This window comes from Chiloscyllium plagiosum, chromosome 33 (genome assembly GCF_004010195.1).
Source record: "Chiloscyllium plagiosum isolate BGI_BamShark_2017 chromosome 33, ASM401019v2, whole genome shotgun sequence".
Lineage (NCBI taxonomy): Eukaryota > Metazoa > Chordata > Chondrichthyes > Orectolobiformes > Hemiscylliidae > Chiloscyllium > Chiloscyllium plagiosum.
In genome coordinates this window covers 37,396,952-37,416,572 of record NC_057742.1, presented here as the reverse complement: position 1 = coordinate 37,416,572, position 19,621 = coordinate 37,396,952, and the positions used below count along the sequence as shown (strand labels likewise).

The 19,621-nt window shown below is 41.1% G+C and overlaps 1 protein-coding gene across 10 annotated transcripts in view; it reads right to left on the bottom strand.

Moving 5' to 3' along the window:
• LOC122540026 (protein TANC2) overlaps positions 1–13,711 on the bottom strand; it is a 1,063,581-nt gene extending 1,049,870 nt beyond the window's left edge. For 4 of the 10 annotated variants that reach the window (XM_043675319.1, XM_043675327.1, XM_043675320.1 and 1 more), the window contains exon 1: positions 13,204–13,711. The gene's annotated coding sequence lies outside the window, so the exon portion shown is untranslated. The remainder of the gene's footprint in view (positions 1–13,203) is intronic. The other 6 variants (XM_043675326.1, XM_043675328.1, XM_043675329.1 and 3 more) reach the window with 3 other exon arrangements.
• Between the last annotated feature and the right edge of the window lie 5,910 nt (positions 13,712–19,621).

Sequence of the window (19,621 nt, the reverse complement as noted above, 5' to 3'; positions counted from 1 at the left end):
AGTAATGAGTACAGTGAGTTCTTTCTTTATTTTATGTTTTACTGAAATCTCTCTTGATTAAATTTCAAAAATCTAAACCATAAGCACTATGTCAGCCTGGAGCACTGTTTTTTAGAGCAAAAAGACAGTGCTATTTTCTGGGTCTGTAGATTACAAAGGAGCAACAGTGACCTTTATTGGAGTGATACACTCTTCCTGTCAAATGTGGGAGTTTAGGGAGAGTTTCCATGTTTCCATGTCTGTAGGAACTGTCTTTGCTTGCGAATCCTATTAGATCACATGGATCCACTGGAGTGACAGTTAGAGGTAATGATAAATTTACGAGAGCTAGGGGTATTATGGTTGGCAGTTATAGGAGGGGAGAAAAGCCACACAAGCAGTCAGGTAATTGGGTTAACTCCTGAAAAGGTAGAGGGGTAGGAAGGTAGTGTAGGAGACCTCTGTGGCTTTTCCCATTTCAAACAAGTATGCTGTTTTGGAAAATAGGAGGTGATGGACTCAGAGGAATGTAGCACGAACAGCCAAGTTTAAACTAGTAAAGTGGGCAGGGGATGAGGGGACCCAGGGAAATAGTGAGGAAAGAGATCGACCGGAGACTGGCACAGTTGGGAAAGGGAGCTAGAAAACAGTCAGGGCAGGAATGAACAAAGCAGAGAACAAGGTAGGATTGATTCATCAAACTGTATTTACTTCAATGCAAGGGGCCTAACAGATGAACTCAGGGCATAGTTAGGAACATGGCACTGGGATATTATAGCAATTACAGAAACATGGCTCGGGGCAGACAGGATTGGCAGCTTAATGTCCAGGATACAAATGCTACATGAAGGATTGAAAGATAGACAACAGAGGAGGGGAAGTGCTGTTTTTGATAAAGGTTGGCTTAATTGCTGTACTTAGGGAGGATATTCCTGGGAATACACCCAGGCAGGTTATTTACGTGGAACTGAGAAATAAGAAGGGGATGATCACCTTACTGGGATTGTATTAAAGACCTGAAAATGTGTTGCTGGAACAGTGCAGCAGGTCAGGCAGCATCCAGGGAACAGGCGAATCGATGTTTCGGGCATAAGCCCTTCTTCAGGAAGGGCTTATGCCCGAAACATCGATTCTCCTGTTCCCTGGATGCTGCCTGACCTGCTGTGATGTTCTAGCAACACATTTTCAGCTCTGATCACTAGCATCTGCAGACCTCACTTTCTCCTTGTATTAAATACCCCCTAATAGTCAATGGGAAACTGAGAAACAAACTTGTGAGGAGATTTCAGTTATCTGCAAGAATAATAGGGTGGTTACAGGAAGGGATTTTAACTTTCCAAACACGGACGGGAACTGCCAGTGTTAAGGGTTTAGATGGAGAGGTATTTGTTAAGTGTGTACAAGAACATTTTCTGATTCAGTATGTGGCTGTTCCTATTAGAGAAGGTGCAAAACTTGAAATAAGCCAGGGCAGGTGACTGAGTTGTCAGTGGGGGAGTACTTTAGGGACACGGACCATAATTCTATTAGCTTTAAAATAGTGATGGAAGAGGATAGACCAGATCTAAAAGTTCCAAGTTCTAAATCGGAGGATGGCTAATTTTGACGGTATTAGGCAGAACTTTCAAATGATGATTGGGGGCGGATGTTCGCAGATAAAGGGACAGCTAGAAAATGGGAAACCTTCAAGAATGAGATAATGGGAATCCAGAGACAGTATAGTCTATTAGGGTGAAAAGTAAGGATGGTAGGTATAGGGAAAAAAGCATGTTACTGCAGATGCTGGAATCTGAAACCAAAAAAGAAAATGCTGGAAAATCTCAGCAGGTCTGACAGCATCTGTAAGGAGAGAAAAGAGCTGACGTTTCGAGTCTAACTGACCCTTTGTTAAAGCTGGTGTAGGGAATGCTGGATGACTAGAGAAATTGAGGGCTTAGTTAAGAAAAAGGAAGCATATGTCAGGTATAGACAGGAGAGATCGAGTGAATCCTAAGAAGAGTAAAAAGGCAGAAGGAGTATACTTGAGAGGGAAATCAGGAGGGCAAAAAGAGGACATGAGATAGCAAATAGGGTTAAGGAAAATCCAAAGAGTTTTTATAAATACATTAAAGACAAAAGGGTAACTACAGAGAGAATAGGGCCCCTCAAAGATCAGCAAGACTGCCTATGTGTGGAACCACAGGAGATGGGGGAAATACTAAAGGAGTATTTTGCATCAGTATTTACTGTGGAGGGGGGCATGGAAGATACAGAATGTGGGGAAATAGATGGGGACATATTGAAAAAATGTCCATATTACAGAGGTGGTGGTGCTGGATGTCTTGAAACAGATAAAAGTAGATAAATTCCCAGGACCTGATTAGGTGTCCCCTAGAGCTCTGTGGAAAGCTAAGGTAGTGATTGCTGAGATATTTGAATCATCAATAGTCACAGCTGAGGTGCCAAAAGACTGCAGGTGACTAACATGGTGCCACTATTTAAGAAAGGTGGTAAGGACAATCCAGGGAACTGTAGACCTGCGAGCCTGACGTCGGTGGTGGGCAAGTTGTTGGAGGGAACCCTGAGGCTCAGGAATTCCATCTATTTGGAAAAGCAAGGGATAGTCAGCATGCCTTTGTGCATGGGAAATCATGTCTCACAAACTTGTTTGCGTTTTTTGAAGAAGTAACAAAGAGGACAGATGAGGGCACCCCATATGTATGTGGACTATATGAAGTCTATATGGATTTCAGTAAGCGTTTGAAAAGATTCCTCATGGGAGACTGGTTAACAAGGTTAGATCTCACGGAATACAGGAAGAACTAACCATTTGAACACAGAACTGGCTCAAAGGTAGAAGACAGAGGGAGGTGGTAGAGGGTTGCTATTCAGACTGGAGACATGTGCCCAGCGGCGCGCCACAAGGATTCAGCGCTGGGTCCACTACTTTTCATCATTGATAAAAATGATTTGGATGTGAATATAGGAGGTATAATTAGTAATTTTGCTGATGGCACCAAAATTGGAGGTGCAGTGGACAGCAAAAAAGGTTACCTCGGAGTAAAATCGGGATCTTGATCAGATGGGCCAGTGGGCTGAGGAGCAGTAAATGGAGTTTAATTTTGATAAATGCAATGAGCTGGCTTTTCCAAAATGCAATCAGAGCAGGACTTATACACTTAAAGGTAAGGTCCTGGGGAGTGTTACTGAACAAAGAGATCTTGGAGTGCAGGTTCACAGTTCCTTGAAAAGTAGAGTCACAGATAGATAGAATAGTGAAGGCGGCGTTTGGTATGCTTTCCTTATTGGTCAGTCCATTGAGTATAGGAGTTGGGGGGTCATGTTGTGGCTGTTCAGCATGTTTCTTAGGCCATTTTTGAAATGTTGCGTGCAATTCTGGTCTCCTTCCTCTTGGAAGAATATTGTGAAACTTGAAAGGGTTCAGAAAAGATTTACAAGGATGTTGCCAGGGTTGGAGGATTTGAGCTATGGGGAGAGGGTGAGTAGGCTGAGGCTGTTTTCCCAGGAGCGTTGGAGGCTGAAGGGTGACCTTGTAGAGGCATATAAAATGGTAAGGGGCATGGATAAATAGACAAGTCCAGAACTAGAGGGCATCGGTTTCGGGTGAGAGGGGAAAGATATAAAAGGGACCTAAAGGGCAACCTTTTCATCATGTAAGTATGGAATGGGCTGCTGGAGGAAGTAGAGGAGGCTTGTACAATTACAGCATTTCAAATGGGTACATGAACAGGAAGGGTTTAGAGTGATATGGGCCAAGTGCTGGCAAATGGAACTAGATTAGGTTAAGATATCTGGTCGGGATGGACGAGTTGGACCGAAGAGTCTGTTTTCATGCTGTACATCTCTATAACTCTATGACACAGACACATGGGATACTAGACCAAAACATTAGGCGTGAAGGAGAAATGAAAGGTAAATAGACAGCTAGGAAGTGGGAGGGAATTCCAAAACTTAGGTTCTAAGCAACTGAAGCTATAGGCTCCAATGGTGGAACAATTAAAACTAAAGATGCTCAAGTGGTCAGAGTGAGAGGAGCACAGTCACTTTGGAGAGTTGTAGGGCTAAAGGGATGATAGACAGCATTCAGCTCCATTCATAATTCCGCAAATAACAGCAGATGAAGTCCAAACTAGGTTTTAGTTGGTATGGGGACACCACACAAGTAGTAGACAATATCCAGTTCAAAGGTGAACTCAAGCATTAGCATCCTGTGGGGAACTATTGGTTTAAAATTGAATACAGCCACATAAAAATGAGAGGAGCTGTGACGAAGGTATTCAAATCATGTGAGGTATAGACAGAATACGTAGGGAAAAGCTATTTCCATTGGTTGGAGGTCAAAGATCAGGGAACACCAAGATAAAAATTACACCAAAAAAACCAATGGGGACATAAAAAAAACAATTTTTAAATATAATGAATGGTTAGGCAATAAAATGAATTCCTAAAATATGGAGGAGATAAATTCATTGATGGAATTTACAGAAGATTTGATGGACAGTTGGACCAGTACAGCTGCTTCTGCAGAGATTCAGCTGATGGGCTAATGATTACCTACAGTATGGAAACAGGCCCTTCGGCCCAACAAGTCCACAACGACCCTCTGAAGAGTAACTCACCCAGACCCATTTCCCTATATTTACCCCTGACTAATGCACCTAACACTATGGGCAATTTAGCATGGCCAATTCACCTGACCAGCACATCTTTGGATTGTGGGAGGAAACTGGAGCACGGAGCGGAAACCCACGCAGACAATGGGAGAACATGCAAACTCCACATAGACAGTTGCCCAAGGCGGGAATTGAAGCCTAGCCCCTGGCACTGTGAGGCAGCAGTGCTAACCACTGAGCCACCATGCCGCCCATATGTCATGACTATCAAAGTGATCAGAGACTGAGGTGCTCTGTGGCTATTTCCTCACCTCCTTACTCCAGAAAATCTTACCAATATATGCAAGTCACAATTCAAAGTTGTGATGCTATATCTTCCAGTTACCAAGACTGCTACAACAGTAGCAAGGCTCAAGTAGGTTTGCAATATCCTGACAAAGCAATCTGTTGATGGACACAAGCCTAATAACTTGGCTTCCATCAACTCTCCACTGACTTACCATAAAACCTTAAGATACAGCAGCAGAGCAGAATTAGGTCATTCAGCCCATTGAATCTGCCCTATCATTTGATTGTAGCTCATGTTTCTCAACCCATTCCTCTGCCTTCTCCCTAGAACCTCTGATCCCCTTAGGAACCTATTTATTTCTGTCTTAGATATACTCAATGACTTAGCCATAACAGCGTCCTATGGCAGAGATCCACAGATTCACCATACTGTGGGTGAAGAAAATGCTCTCTGCTTCTATTCTTCCTAACAATAGTGTACAATCTCACTTTCCCAGACTGTATTCTGTCTGTCACTTACAATCCTGTCCAAGTTCTTGTGCAGCCTTCCTGCTTCCTCAACACTATCTGTGCCTCTAAATATCTTTGTGTCATCTGCAAACTTAGCAAAGATTCACTCAATTTCTTCACTCTTTTTGTTAATGTAGAAGATGAATGGTTGTGGTCCCAATACTGACCCTAGAACTCCACTAGTGACCTGCTGGGATCCTAATAAAGACCAATTTATACCCTCACTTGGACTACTGCCAGTCAGCCAATTCTCTATCCATGCTAGTACTTTGCCCCTAACATCATGTGCTCTTAATTATTTAGCAACTCCTGTGCAACAACTTATCAAAGTCTGTTGGCTCTCTTTCGTCTAAATTGCTTGTTACTTCCTCAAAGAATTTAACAAATTTGTCCAACCCTTAACAATTTACCATGCACTTCCAAGTACTCCGCGAGCTCATCCGTAATAATGGACTCAAACTTCACCAGCAACCGAGCTCAGGCTAACCAATCTGTAATTTCTCTTTCTGCCTCCTTCCTTTCTTAAATGGGGTGCTACATTTAAGAAATTTGCATTGCAAATTACCCCCAGAAACTCCTGCTAGCCTTCCATTCCAATCAACTGTGGCCAGTTCTTATCAGTGCCTTTGTAGTTACCTTTACTCAATTGTAATACTATTACATCTGATTCAAGTTTCTCCCTGACAAACTGCAGGGTGAATGCTATCGTATTACTGTCACTGACTCTAGGGGGCTCCTTCAGCTCCATAATCCAGTCTGCTTCATTATACATGGCAAAATCCAGACCTGCCTGTTTTTAGCAGTGTGATCCATCACAAGCTGTTCCAGAAAAAAAACACCTTGTAGACATTCTACAAATTCTTTTTGAGATCCACTACCAACCTGATTTTCCCAGCCCACCTGCAGATTGAGGTCTCCCATGATTATTGTTAATAGCACTTTCTTATGTGCCTTTTGTTTCTCCTGATTTACTTTCTGCCCCAAGTCCTGACTACTGCTAGGTGGTCTGTGAGTAACTCCCATTACAGTCTATTAATTTGCGGTTCCACAACTTTACCCACACAAACTTTATGCCTCTGACCCTTTATTGATTCTTGCTATTAATTTAATTTCACTTCTTACTAACAAGACAATCTCACCCCAGCTAACCATCAGCCTGAGCTTTCAGTAGGACACATATCCTCGGTAGGACATTTAATTCTCAGCCCTGATCCGCTTGCAGCCACATCTCTGTAATGCTCATTATTCACACCAATTCAAACTGTGCCACAAGGTCACTTACCTTATTTTATACATTGCACATGTTTAAGTACAACACCCTCCCCCCTTGACATAACTGTCCTCTTTTTTGCTTGAACATAGCCTGAAACTATGTTCATAGGTCTTTACATACTCTTGTCCTATTACCTGTTCTGGAAATTTGTATAACGTCTCCTGAGACCTGCCAACCTACACAAACGTCTACCCATTCAGTAGGAAAAAGTGAGGACTACTGGAGATCGAGGTCAAAAAGCATGGCACCGGAACAACACAACAGGGCAGTCAGCATCCAAGAGCATAAGTCAACATTTCGGGAATAAGCTGTCACCTCACCACTTTAAAGTCCTTGTGACTTTGATTTATAATCATCTGTCCATCTATATTATCTTGAGTGCTTTGTGCATTATGGTACAAAGCCTTTAGAAGCGAAAGGGAGAGTGAGATCATGCACAAGGGAGAGACAGCAAAAGCAAGAGCATGCGGTAGAGAAGCAGGACCATGCGCGGTGGGGGTAGGGGGTGTGGAGGTGGGGGAAGAGCGATACCATGGGACTGTATGTGGGAAGGAAGGTGTGAGAGGGTGCCCGCAAAAGGAGAGGGAGTGCGCAGAAACAGACCCTTCTGTCCAACCCCATGCCAAACATGATTCCCAATTAGCTGAAAAATGTGTTGCTGGAAAAGCGCAGCAGATCAGGCAGCATCAAAGGAGCAAGAGAATCAACGTTTCAGGCATAAGCCCATTCCCAACTAACCTAATCCCATTTGCCTGCATACACAATTTCCCTTTTAGATTAATCATTGATTGACCCTTAGGAGCAAACATGTTTCCAGTAAGATGCCCTGAAATCCACGGTGAACATTCCAAATTCTCAACCTAGTTCCCTTTAGGTGCACCTCCCCAACGTCAGGTAACCGCTACAAAATTGTACCCTGCACTCAAGGTGCAAGATACGTAATAAGGAATATTACACACTATCAATTTTTAGATCTTGTGCTTCTTTGAGCTAAGTAAAAAATACATTTTTCTATATTGTTGTTAAAATTGAAATATTGTTAGTACAACAGTTGGTCCAAGACTGGATATTTAGCACCAAGTGATTCATCTTCAAAATGTTCAAAAACTTTACATCCTCTATAAGACACAAGTGAGGAGCATGTTAGAATACTTTCCACTTCCATAATATGTATAGCTCCAATAATACACAAGAAGCTCAACACCAACAAGAAACATTATCCCATTTCACTGGCACACCATTGACCATTGTAAACATTCATTCGCTCTACCATTATGGTGGCAATGTGTACTACTTATAAGATACACTGCAGCAATTCTTCAAATCTTTATCAACAACACTTGTCAAAATCATAACCACCACTCAGAAGAACAAAGGATACAGGCACATGGGAACACCACCTACAAGTACTCCGCCTCCTCATCATCATCATGAGTTGGAAATATCTGTCTGTCACTGGGGGTCAAAATCTTACAACTGCCAAACTTTCACCACCATAGACCTTCACCACATAGACTTCAGCAGTTCATGAAGACCATTCACCACAAAATTTGAAGGAAAATAAACACCAGTACTACCCCCCCCCCCCATTGCATCGTTGGCTAAAAGAAAACGCATGATTAAAAGCTTCACCAATATTTTCAGATTCTGTTGTATCCTGTACACTAGTTTGGTTTATTTCTTCATTTCCAATGCTTGTACCCATGAGTGAGAAGTTAAACACATTAAACAAGATGTGCTGCGAGATCAACACTCCAATGTATCCAAATTCCAAAGCCCACGATTCTATCAGTCTGCTATTTGAAAAGTCTACCAGACTTCAAATCAGCCAACATGATACAAATTATTGTTTTGGTACCCATTTCCAAATCATTATTAAACAGGTAGCCAAAATCATCCTCATGGTGCAATTTCAGTCATTTTCTCCAATTTTCATACCACCTTTCAAAGCTTCTTTTTAAATGTTTCTTCCAATTCAATCAATTTCCACAGAAGCAGCATTATACTCATCTCATTTCAGACCTTATTACACATGGTATTGCACCAAGGTTATTAAAACATTAAAATTTCCCTTCTTCACAAAGTGTTTATCCCTTTAAAGAAGGGATGCTTGTACCCATGAGTGAGAACTTAAACACATTAAACAAGATGTGCTGCGAGATCAACACTCCAATGTATCCAAATTCCAAAGCCCACGATTCTACCAGGCATAATATAGCACTCAAAGTTATACTGACACTATTATTAGTCTATATTTCTCTGCTATTTTATATTCCCTTTCTTCCATGTTTTACTTCCTACAGTCCTGCAATCTATAATTCCAAAAAATACTATTTTACTGTGGAGAGAGACATTAAGACTTGGGAAGATGGGGAAGTTAGTTATAATCTCTTGGGTGCAGTCCATATCACAATAGAGGTGGTGTTGGATGTATCAGAATGTACGAAGGTGCATAAATCTCCTAGTCCTGACCAGATATATCCAAGAACACCGCAAGAGGCTGGGGAAGATATTGGGGTGGCCCTGACTGACATTTTTGCATCATCGTTAGCCATTGCTGAGATCCAAGAAGACTGGAGGATAGCAAATGTTGTGCCCTTATTGAAGAGTGGCTGCATAGAAAAACCTGGGAACTGTAGACCAGTAAGCCTAACATCTGTGGTCAGTAAGTTACTTGAGAAGATATCTATGTATTTAGAAAGGCAGGGTTGATTAGGAGTAGTCAGCATGGCTTTGTGAATGGGAGATCATGCCTCACGAATTTGTTGTAGTTCTTTGAAGAAGTGACCAGGAAAGTTGAGGAGGTCTGGGCGGTAGACAATCTCTATGGATTTCGGCAAGGCCTTTGATAAGGTTCCACATGGATGCTGCTCTGGAAGATGGGGGAACTGACAGATTGGTTACACAATTGGCTGAAGGTAGGTAGCAGAGGGTAATAGTGGAAGGATGCTTGTCAGACTGGAGGCCTGTAACAATTGAAGTGCCTCAGGGCCCACTGCTGTTGGTTATCTATATCAAAGATTGTACCTTGTACATTCTCTTCCCAATTAGTCAGTTTGCTGATGACACTAAAATTGATAGTATCATAGACAGTGAGGAAGGTTATTAGAAATTGCATCAGGAACTTGGTCAGCTGAGTAAGTGGGCCGATAAATGGCAAATGGAATTTAAGACAGATAAGATGGCGTGGCACAGTGGCTCAGTGGTTAGCACTGTTGCCTCACAGAGCCAGGAACCCAGGTTCAATTTCAGCCTTGGACAACTGTCTGTGTGGAGTTTGCACATTCTGCCAGTCTCTGCATGGGTTTCACCCCACATTCCAAAGAGGACTGTTGTTAGTCGATGACAGTATTACAGTGGCAGAAAGGACGTTTGAGGAGGACCAGTCTACTGAGGTAGTATGGACTGAGGTTAGAAACAGGAAAGGAGAGGTCACCATGCTGAGTTCTCTCTATAGGCCTTCCAGAGATATAGAGGAAAGAATTGCAAAGATGATTCTAGATAGGACAAAAGTAACAAGGTAGTTGTTATAGGGGACTTTACCTTTCCAAATATTGACAGGAAAATTTATAGTTCAAGTACCTTACACGGGTGGAGTTTTTGACCAATTTGTGTAGGAGGGTTTCCTGATACAGTATGCAGATAGGCCAACAAGAGGCAAGGCCACTTTGGGTTTGGTACTGGGTAATGAACCACACCAGGTATTAAGACTTGGAGGCAGGAGAGCACTTTGGTGATAGTGACTACAATTTGGTTAGGTTTACTTTAGCAATGGAAAGGGATAGGTATGTACCGTAGGGCAAGAGTTATACCTGGAGAAAAGCCAATTATGACGCGATTAGACAAGATTTAGGATGCATAGAACGAGGAAGAAAACTGTAGGGTACGGGCACAATTGAAATGTGGAGCTTGTTCAAGGAACAGCTACTGAATGTCCTTTATAAGGATGTACCTGTCAGGCAGGGAGGAAGTGGTTGAGTGAGGGAACCACGGTTTACTAAAGAAGTCGAATCTCTTGCCAAGAGGAAGGAGGCAGCTTAGGAGAAGATGAGACGTGAAGGCTTAGTTAGGGCGCTTGACTGTTACAAGTGAGCCAGGAAGGCATCTCTAGGACTACAACCTGAAGAGAGACTAAGAAGAGCCGGGGGAGACATGAGCAGTCTTTAGCAGGTAGGATCAAGGAAAACCCTAAAGCTTTCTATAGGTATGTCAGGAAAAAAAGAATGAATAGACTAAGATCAGGGCCGGTCAAGAACAATAGTAGGAGGTTGTGTGTGTAGTCTGAGGAGATAGTAGAGGTGCTAAATGAATATTTATCTCCAATATATTCACATAGGACAACAATGTTGTTGAGGAGAGTACTGAGATACAGACTATTGGACTAGACTGGATTGAGGTTCATAAGGAGGAGGTGTCAGCAATTCTGGAAAGTGTGATATAGACAAGTCCCCTGGGCCAGATGGGATGCACTGTAATGTTCGGTGTTCTAGAGGCTGGTACGCATATGGAACAAGCAGTCAGTGAAAGTGGTTGAGGTGGGTACATTAACAATATTTAAAAGGCATTTAGACGAATACATGAATAGGAAAGCTTTATAAGAACATGGGCCAAGTGCAAAGAAATAGGTGAGCATGGACTGACATTTTGGTCAACATGGACCAGTTTGGGCCAAAGGGCCTGTCTCCATACAGTCACACAACACCTCGTTATGCTACCCGATGAAGGAGCAGCACTCAAAGCTAACACTTTCAAATAAATCTGTTGGACTACAACCTGGTGTTGTGAGATTTTGACTTTATCGACCCCAGTCCAACACCAGCACCTCCACATCCGTACGGTTGGACTCTTTTCCTGAATTGGCATTTCTTTGTCCTCTCTTTCACAAGTGAAAACCCAACTCGACAAGTGAAATTCTCATCAATTAAATGTTCAATATATAACCATTCTTATTAAAACAAAAATCATCAATTCCAAGAGTAAGAAAATTCAGTTTTCCAAGTGATGAAGGGAAAGCTAAAAATTTAATACCTACATAATTTGGTTACATACAAAGTTGTCAAAACAATGTTAAAATACAGAAATATTTTGCTTCAGAAATAAGATATATTATCTTCCTTCCTTACAACACACCATTCTTGACAGAAAATAATCATCAACGAGTAACTCTAAATAATTATATGTGTCCTTGGAGCTCTCAATGTACATATTTTCAAAAATATTATGGATCCTCGATAGGGCATGTACTCATGTATTTTACACAACATGTAAAGACATACAAATTTGTACATCCGAGAAATATTGTGAAAAGAATGCTTGGAAACTCATCTGCATTGAAGGGATCGGAGGAAGACCACATTTAATGTTAGCCCACTTTCTTGACCAAAGGTCTATATGTAATACTGGGCAAGATTTACCCAGCATCAAACTTTGTCAACTTTATATTTGTCCAGTCACTTGCCTTCTTCTCTTTATTGTGTGACAGGGATGTTAAAGTAATATATTTAATGCCAGTGGCTAACCACACTTTCTTCAATTCTAAACAGAAGAAAAAAAACAGCAATAATCAAAAGCTGCTAGCTTTGTACATACCCAACACATTATATATCTACTTTGAAAGTAGAAACTTAAAATTATGCACTTGGCAAGCAGAGTTACTTTACCCAAAGAGTGGAAGACAGCTGGTAGCAAGTCAACAGCTTTCAATATTTAATTGCAAACAAGTCTTTTTGCACATCATTTATATTTTAGAATTTCATGAAAATGAATGATTTATCATGACATTTGTGAATTATTCATATTTTCATCAGGTTATTGCCTCCCAAGCACAGGATATGTAATATTTTTATTTTTAAATTGTCAAATGTTAATTTTAAACATCTACAGATATACCTCAAAAGTTATTTCCTTTTTCCAGATTAATCCTCCACTTTTCAGAAACCTCAGATTGTATTTTGATTTGATTTTAATATGGTATCACGGGGATCTCATGCACACATCCTGGAAATTATAAACATCTCACACTACTGATTCCTCCATGAAATCCCAATTTCCTGACGTGATGAATTTGTCCTGTAACACTGAATCCTGGAAGCAAACTCTGCACACACCCATTCATTTCAGCATCCCCTCGCAATGATTCCACCTGATACAGCAACACGCGTTATACCCTTTTGTTTTCTAGGACCGTGGCATGACAGACAGAAAAAAAAATGCCACCCTGGCGATGCTCTGCCTATAAAGATGACAACCTATCTTTTAAACAAAATTTACAGCAAACTATAATTGAAGCGTTCTCTACAGACGTAATGATATCTGCAGAAGTGATTGCCAATGCCAAGGGTGCATTTGCTCTCGAACGAGGACTGAAGCAATGACTTTGTTCTATTTATAACCCATTCAAACATATCTCCTGTGTGGAAAGCAGAGGAGAGTGAAGAGAATGATAAACATAGGTGATTGCTGTCCGACACGCTTATCTCCCTCTTGGTAACGTATATTTATGCCTCCCTATTACTGGTTGGTAATTATTTTTTTCCTCACCTTCGGTGGGCTGACGGCTGCAGTCTCCCGGTCCCGGTGCGTCGGCGGCGCCCGGAGAAAGCTTCCTTTCAGCGGTGGCTGACGAGGCCGCCGCCATTCCCAGCTCTGGACCCTGCCATCCCCAGCACCGTCTACAATCCAAAGCCCAGCTTCTTCTCTCCCCCCCCCCGCCTTTACCACCACCGCCCCCCGCCTGTGTGGATGGCTTTTTAAACCGTCCTCCCCGGAAAGAAAATCTCTCCCTCTCTTGACAAGATTAAATCTCCACAAAAATAAAACAAACTATTTGGTGTCACAGTCCCTTCAAAAATATTTTTTTGGGGAGGACACTCTTCCCACCTCACCGTTTCCGCTCGATCAGAATAGGACTATGACGCCTATCTGTCGCTACCTCCCATTCCGCAGCCTCCCCTTCAACACCAAGCAAGCGAACACTCACCATCCGAGTGATGGCCTCACACTCAAGGCGGCCCCGAGCCAGCGCCGCTGTGAAGAGGGTGGGCGCGAAGGTAAGGCCCGCCTTCGGACCATTCTCAACCAATCATATCGCCCGCTCTCGCAACCCCTCCATTCCCATTGACGGGCATCGTGTCCAACTAAAGACCAGTCAGAGTGGGATTTGCCCTAACGGACGGGACCTGCTACCAATCAGTTCAATGCAAGGTCCAAGAAGCAGTGCAGAAGGTGGGGCATCCACTGATGATCGCAGCGCCCCCTGGCAGCAGTATCAGAGAGTCCTTGAAGTTGGAACTGGTGCCAAGTTGAGTTGGAACAGTGTCCAACTGGATACCTACTCAAAATGGATTCGTACTGTGATCTTTAGCAAAGCTCATTGTGGCATTTGGCAAAATGCCAAAAACACTTGCACTTAATTTGGCTCTGCAAACAGCAATATAAAAGCTGGATTGGGAACTTCTGATGGGAACATGTCTGTTACCAGTGATGACTGTGTAGTTTGAGATAATGAATTAAGACTTGCATCAAAATAAAATCACAAATGCACAAGTTTATTGATTTAGTCAATGTTTTGTTTCAATTATTTATTAATTAGGTAAATACAGCTAATATTAAAATACTACAAGAATATTGCAATTTTATTGGCAATGAATCCTTACATTTAAAAACTGCCATAGCTAGCTGAAGTAAAACATCACTAAATAATTGCAGGGGCTTTTTTCTAAGCGCACAATATCATAAAGCATGTGATTCTCAGTCATATACAAAAATAAATTAAGAATGTTCTGCAAGATGAATGATTTCCGAGCCCAGGAATCCTAAGTTGAAAATCAATGATTTCAACAAAGTTTCTGTTATAATACTGTATTATTACACAAACCATGTCTCTGTCAATACTTGTGACAAATGTCCAACTTGTAACAGGTTAATAAATTAAATTCTGTTTGGATTATATGGAATTCCGTAATATTCATTGGGGGGGGGGGGGGTTAGCGACTTATGACTGAAAATAAGTAATGTATCATTGGATTTCATTCCTTTTCAGTGTAGCTCACAAGAGTTTTTGTTTGTCATCATGACATTCCAAGACATTGCCAAATAAGCACAATGACTAAACATATTAGGAATGCTCTGCACAATACGAATATAGAAGCTACACTTTATAAAGGGCATTATTGTTTATAGTACATGATGAAGGTATTTACATAAGGTATTTGCAAGAGGAACAGAAACAGATACCTGAAACAGGTAGCCATAGAAAGAGGAAAGAGCAAACTAAAGGACTTCCTCAAACCAAAAGCAGAAGCTGCATCTCTTCAACTTTTGCTATGTCAGTGATATATTTGCAGAAAACTTGTTAAAATATGATAATTGTAAGAATTGGATTTTATGATAAAAGCAAAGATCAGCAGTCAGCTAGCCAATAGTGGAAACAGACAAGCAAGTGGGAGCTATCAGCAGCAGCAGCCCCAGCTATGGGCAACAAGCCTGCTAGCATTTGGTCAGTCTCATGTTTGTTCAGCTATTTCTGGCTGCATCTACCAGTAATACAGTACTGGAGGCTTGAAAGTCAAGGTACAATCATAATAACCTAACAAAAACAGAACCAGGTACAGAAGTACAAGCTTCTATATTTACCAACTGAAATAGCAATTGCAAGGCAGAAAACAAGAATGCTTACTTCTTGTCCTGAGTTGTCCATAATGTGAACTTAGAAGACATGTTTCCTAAAAAGGAAATTAATATATCTGTGTTATTTTCTCAAGTAAATCACTTGCCATACTGTTGTTTCATTGTCTTCAGAGCACAACTGATACATTGTATTGGCATTTTTAGACTATGACATTGTCATGCACAAGTGAACCATAAATATATCAAGGAGGAGAAAGTGAGGTCTGCAGATGCTGGAGATCAGAGCTGGAAATGTGTTGCTGGAAAAGCGCAGCAGGTCAGGCAGCATCCAGGGAACAGGAGAATCAACGTTTCGGGCATAAGCCCTTCTTCAGGAAGGGCTTATGCCCGAAGAAGGGCTGAAGAAGGGCTTATGCCCGAAACGTCGATTCTCCTGTTCCCTGGATGCTGCCTGACCTGCTGCGCTTTTCCAGCAACACATTTCCAGCATAAATATATCAAGGGCAAGTTAAGCAGTCATGGGGCCAAGGAGCTCCTCATTACTATAATTTTGATTATTGTTGCAGCTCTCATTTTGCTGCTGTCACCAATACTGTCTCTTCTTGTTCTGTTCTTTTTACTTTTTTTATGGTGACTTGTGCATGTCAATATCAACCTAAAAATGCCAATGGAATGTATCAGTTGTGCTCTGTAGGCAGTGAAACAAGATAATGGCAAATGATTTATTGGAGAAAATAACACTGGGCATCTCTAAGTTTCCATGAGTACATATAAGATACTAGACTTCATTGTCACTTGGGGGATTGAAAACATCCTAAGCATCTGCAAAAGCAAAGAGATGAATCATCAGAGTTGCTCCTAATATTGTGTCATTAATAAGATCAGGACCATTGGGCATTACTCCCCTTTCATTGATAGTCTGTAATGCAGAAAACTAAATAACCACTGTACTACCATCTTATAACTGTATTGGAGACATTAATTATTAATGTATTAATTTGATTTGGGGATGCTGATGTTGGACTGGAGTATACAAAGTTAAAAATCACACAACATCAGGTTATAGTCCACCAGGTTTATTTGGAAGCACTAGCTTTCAGAGCGCTGTTCCTTCATCCAGTTGTTGTCACACCCACCTGAAGAAGGGGCAGTGCTCCAAAAGCTTGTGCTTCCAAATAAACCTCTTTGACTTGAACCTGGTGTTGTGTGATTTTTAACCTTGTATTAATTTGGAATTCTTATTTAAATAGACTTGCTAGAATCTCAGAAAAATATTAGATCGCTTGGGGCTGTTTTCCTGAGAGCAAAGAAGGCTGGGAGAGATTGCAGTGTATAAAATTATGGAGAGTCAGAAACAGAACAGTTAAGAAAGCAACTTTACCCATTGGTACAGGGAACAATAACCACGGGTCATAGATTTAAAGTAAAGAGCAGAAGATTTAAAGGGGATTTAAGGAAAATCTTTTTCATCCAGAGGATTCAGGGTATCTGGAACTCAGGTGTGTAAAAGATGGTTTCCATGATGTGAAGGTGCCAATGTTGGACTGGGGTGGACAAAGTTAAAAATCACACAACACCAGTTTATAGTCCAACAGGTTTATTTGGAAGTACAAGCTTTCAGAGCGCTGCTCCTTCATCGGGTAGCTAGTGAGGCACAGGAATATATAGTAAAAAGTCAAAGTGTCATACAACAGATGCTATGTATTGAACAAACCTAGACTGCTGTTAAGACTTTAATCACCTAAAATGGGTTGCAGGTTTCGATTCATCAATATGTAAATCCCTGACGTCTTTAAAGTCAGATTCCCAAGATAACTTAAGATTTTATATTTAAAAAAAGGTGATATCTCAGCTCAGGCAATGCATTAAAGATGTGAGGTTAGAGTTTGTGTGTTTCCCAACATTAAGTCAGGCCAGGTCTATTTCCAAACTAGGAATTTATAAAATGTCACATGGACTGCTTGCCTACAGATTGTGAGCTTTTTGAACAAAATACAATGGATCTGCAAATACAAATTTGCCCCATAGACTAGTGTGTGTGTGTGTATATCACCTTATACATGATCACACTGGCACAGACTCTCTCTCATACACACGCTCTCTGTCTCACTCACACACACATGCACACACACAAACGCACATCCTCTCATAGGTATATATTCCATCACACTCGCGCACGCGCACACACACACACACGTACACACACACACACACTCTCTTTCTCCTTCATACACAGGTGCACACATATAAGTCCATGGACATGACAAGCTGAAAGGCCTCTTTTCTTGCTACAAAATGCTATGACTCTTAGGGATCATTTTAACTGACTTCACCAAGTGAGAATTGGCAGGTTTCAGACAGCTGATGAAAGGCTTATGCCCGAAATGTAAATTCTCCTACTCCTCAAATGCTGTCTGACCTGCTGTGCTTTTCCAGCACCATACTCTCGACTTTGATCTCCAGCATCTGCAGTCCTCAGTTTCTCCTGGGTTTCAGACAGCTGCCCCTTTTTCAGCCCTCCATTTGTAGTGTGAATCTGAGTCAGATGTGAGAAATGTTCTCAAAATAAATGTCTGTTTCCCATCCAGCAAGTTACATATATCTTCACAAACTCCAGGAAAATAATTTGTCTGCTGGACATACAACTTATATAAGTTGGCTCAAATTAAACCCCCTTATGTTACCCCCACTTCAACAGCACTACAGCATACACGCCACTAGCTAATTTTGCAATGCAGCTGTGCCTTTTCTGGTACTTCAGATAATGTGGAATTGCTCCTCTAAGTGAATACCTCTGCTATCCTTTGATGACCAAATGTGATATTAACCAGTGGTGTAGTTCCGAGCCTCAAATCTATACTGATCCTTCAGTGCAGTACTGAGGGATTGCTGCACTACTGGAACTATTCTCTATCAGATGAAATGGTAAGTGAGATGCAATCCGTTCTCTTCCATGGGAATTAAAGGTCCCACAGCACTATATTGAAGAAGAACTGTTTTGTGAAGGTTGGCTCTTAGCAAAATTTACCACCTCCACAACATGCACTTCTATAATGTACCTTTAAATGTAAGAAGTCTGCACTGAGACAGAACAATAATACAATTAGTCACTTGGGATATGAGGAGAGGCTGCAGTAACTGCAAATGTTTACACTAGATTATAGAAGGCATGGGCTGATCGTAGAGGAGCATTCAACATTCTAAGGTTTATATTCAAAATAGTAACATATTTTAGAAGCGAGCATAGCCTTGATTTAAGAAATGGGAGATAAAAAGACAAGTTTGACTTTGGTGAATTCATGGACTGAAGCATTGTGAGAACGAGAGTGGTCTGATTATATAGGCAAGTTCAATAGCAGTTTGAGTTCAATATTGCGATGGAGGGGAGGTGCAGGGAGGTGGGAAATGATAGAGGGATGTGGCAGATATTGTGGAATATATTTGTTAAAGTGCCAACTGGCCAGATGGAGTTGAATTATCTTTTCTAGTCCATTGCAAGCCTGTTCCTGTGATCTGGGGCATGACAAAATCTTTCCCACAATATAATGTCAATGTTATCATGACATGCAAAATGGAACTTTAAGGTAAGGGTGCTTTTTTTTAATTGAAATTATTTTCTTTACTGCATCACTAACATTTCCTTGCACTGGCACAGCCTTTTGACTTTTAGTCATGCCCATTTATGCCTTATAGTAGCTCTCCACAGGAATAATCTCACCTATTTTTGCGTCATTCTCAAGCTAAGCAATTTCTTCTGGATTCTCAAAACCTTCTCAAAGTAATTTAAAGAAATTCATGTGGAGTAATGAATATCCATGAATCATTGCTGCCACATTATTTGTGGCTCAGTTAGTAGCACTCTTGTCTCTGAGTCAAAAAGTTTTCAAGGGCTATTGAATAGTTCAGGCATATAAATCATTACTGATATTCAAGTGCAGTACTGAAGGTGTGCCTCACTGTTGAAGGACACCATCTGCCTACTTTGGTAGATGTAAAAGATCCCATAGCACTATTTTGAAAAACAGTAGGAGAGATATCTCTGGACAAAGAAAAGTCATACTGGACCCAATACATTAACCATGTTTTCTCTCTCCACAGATGCTGCCAGAACTATTGAGGTTCTTCAGCGTAGTCTTTTTTTTTTGCCTGAGATGGCTCAGGGTCTTGGTCAATATTTATCCTTTAGTAAATATCACAAAAAATAAAATATCTGCTCATTAATGCATTAATGGTTGTAAGATTTTGCTTGGGTGCAAATTAGCTGCTGCATTTTCTACATTAACAACAGTAACACCATTTAAAATTTGTTGACTGTAAAGCACTTTGAAAC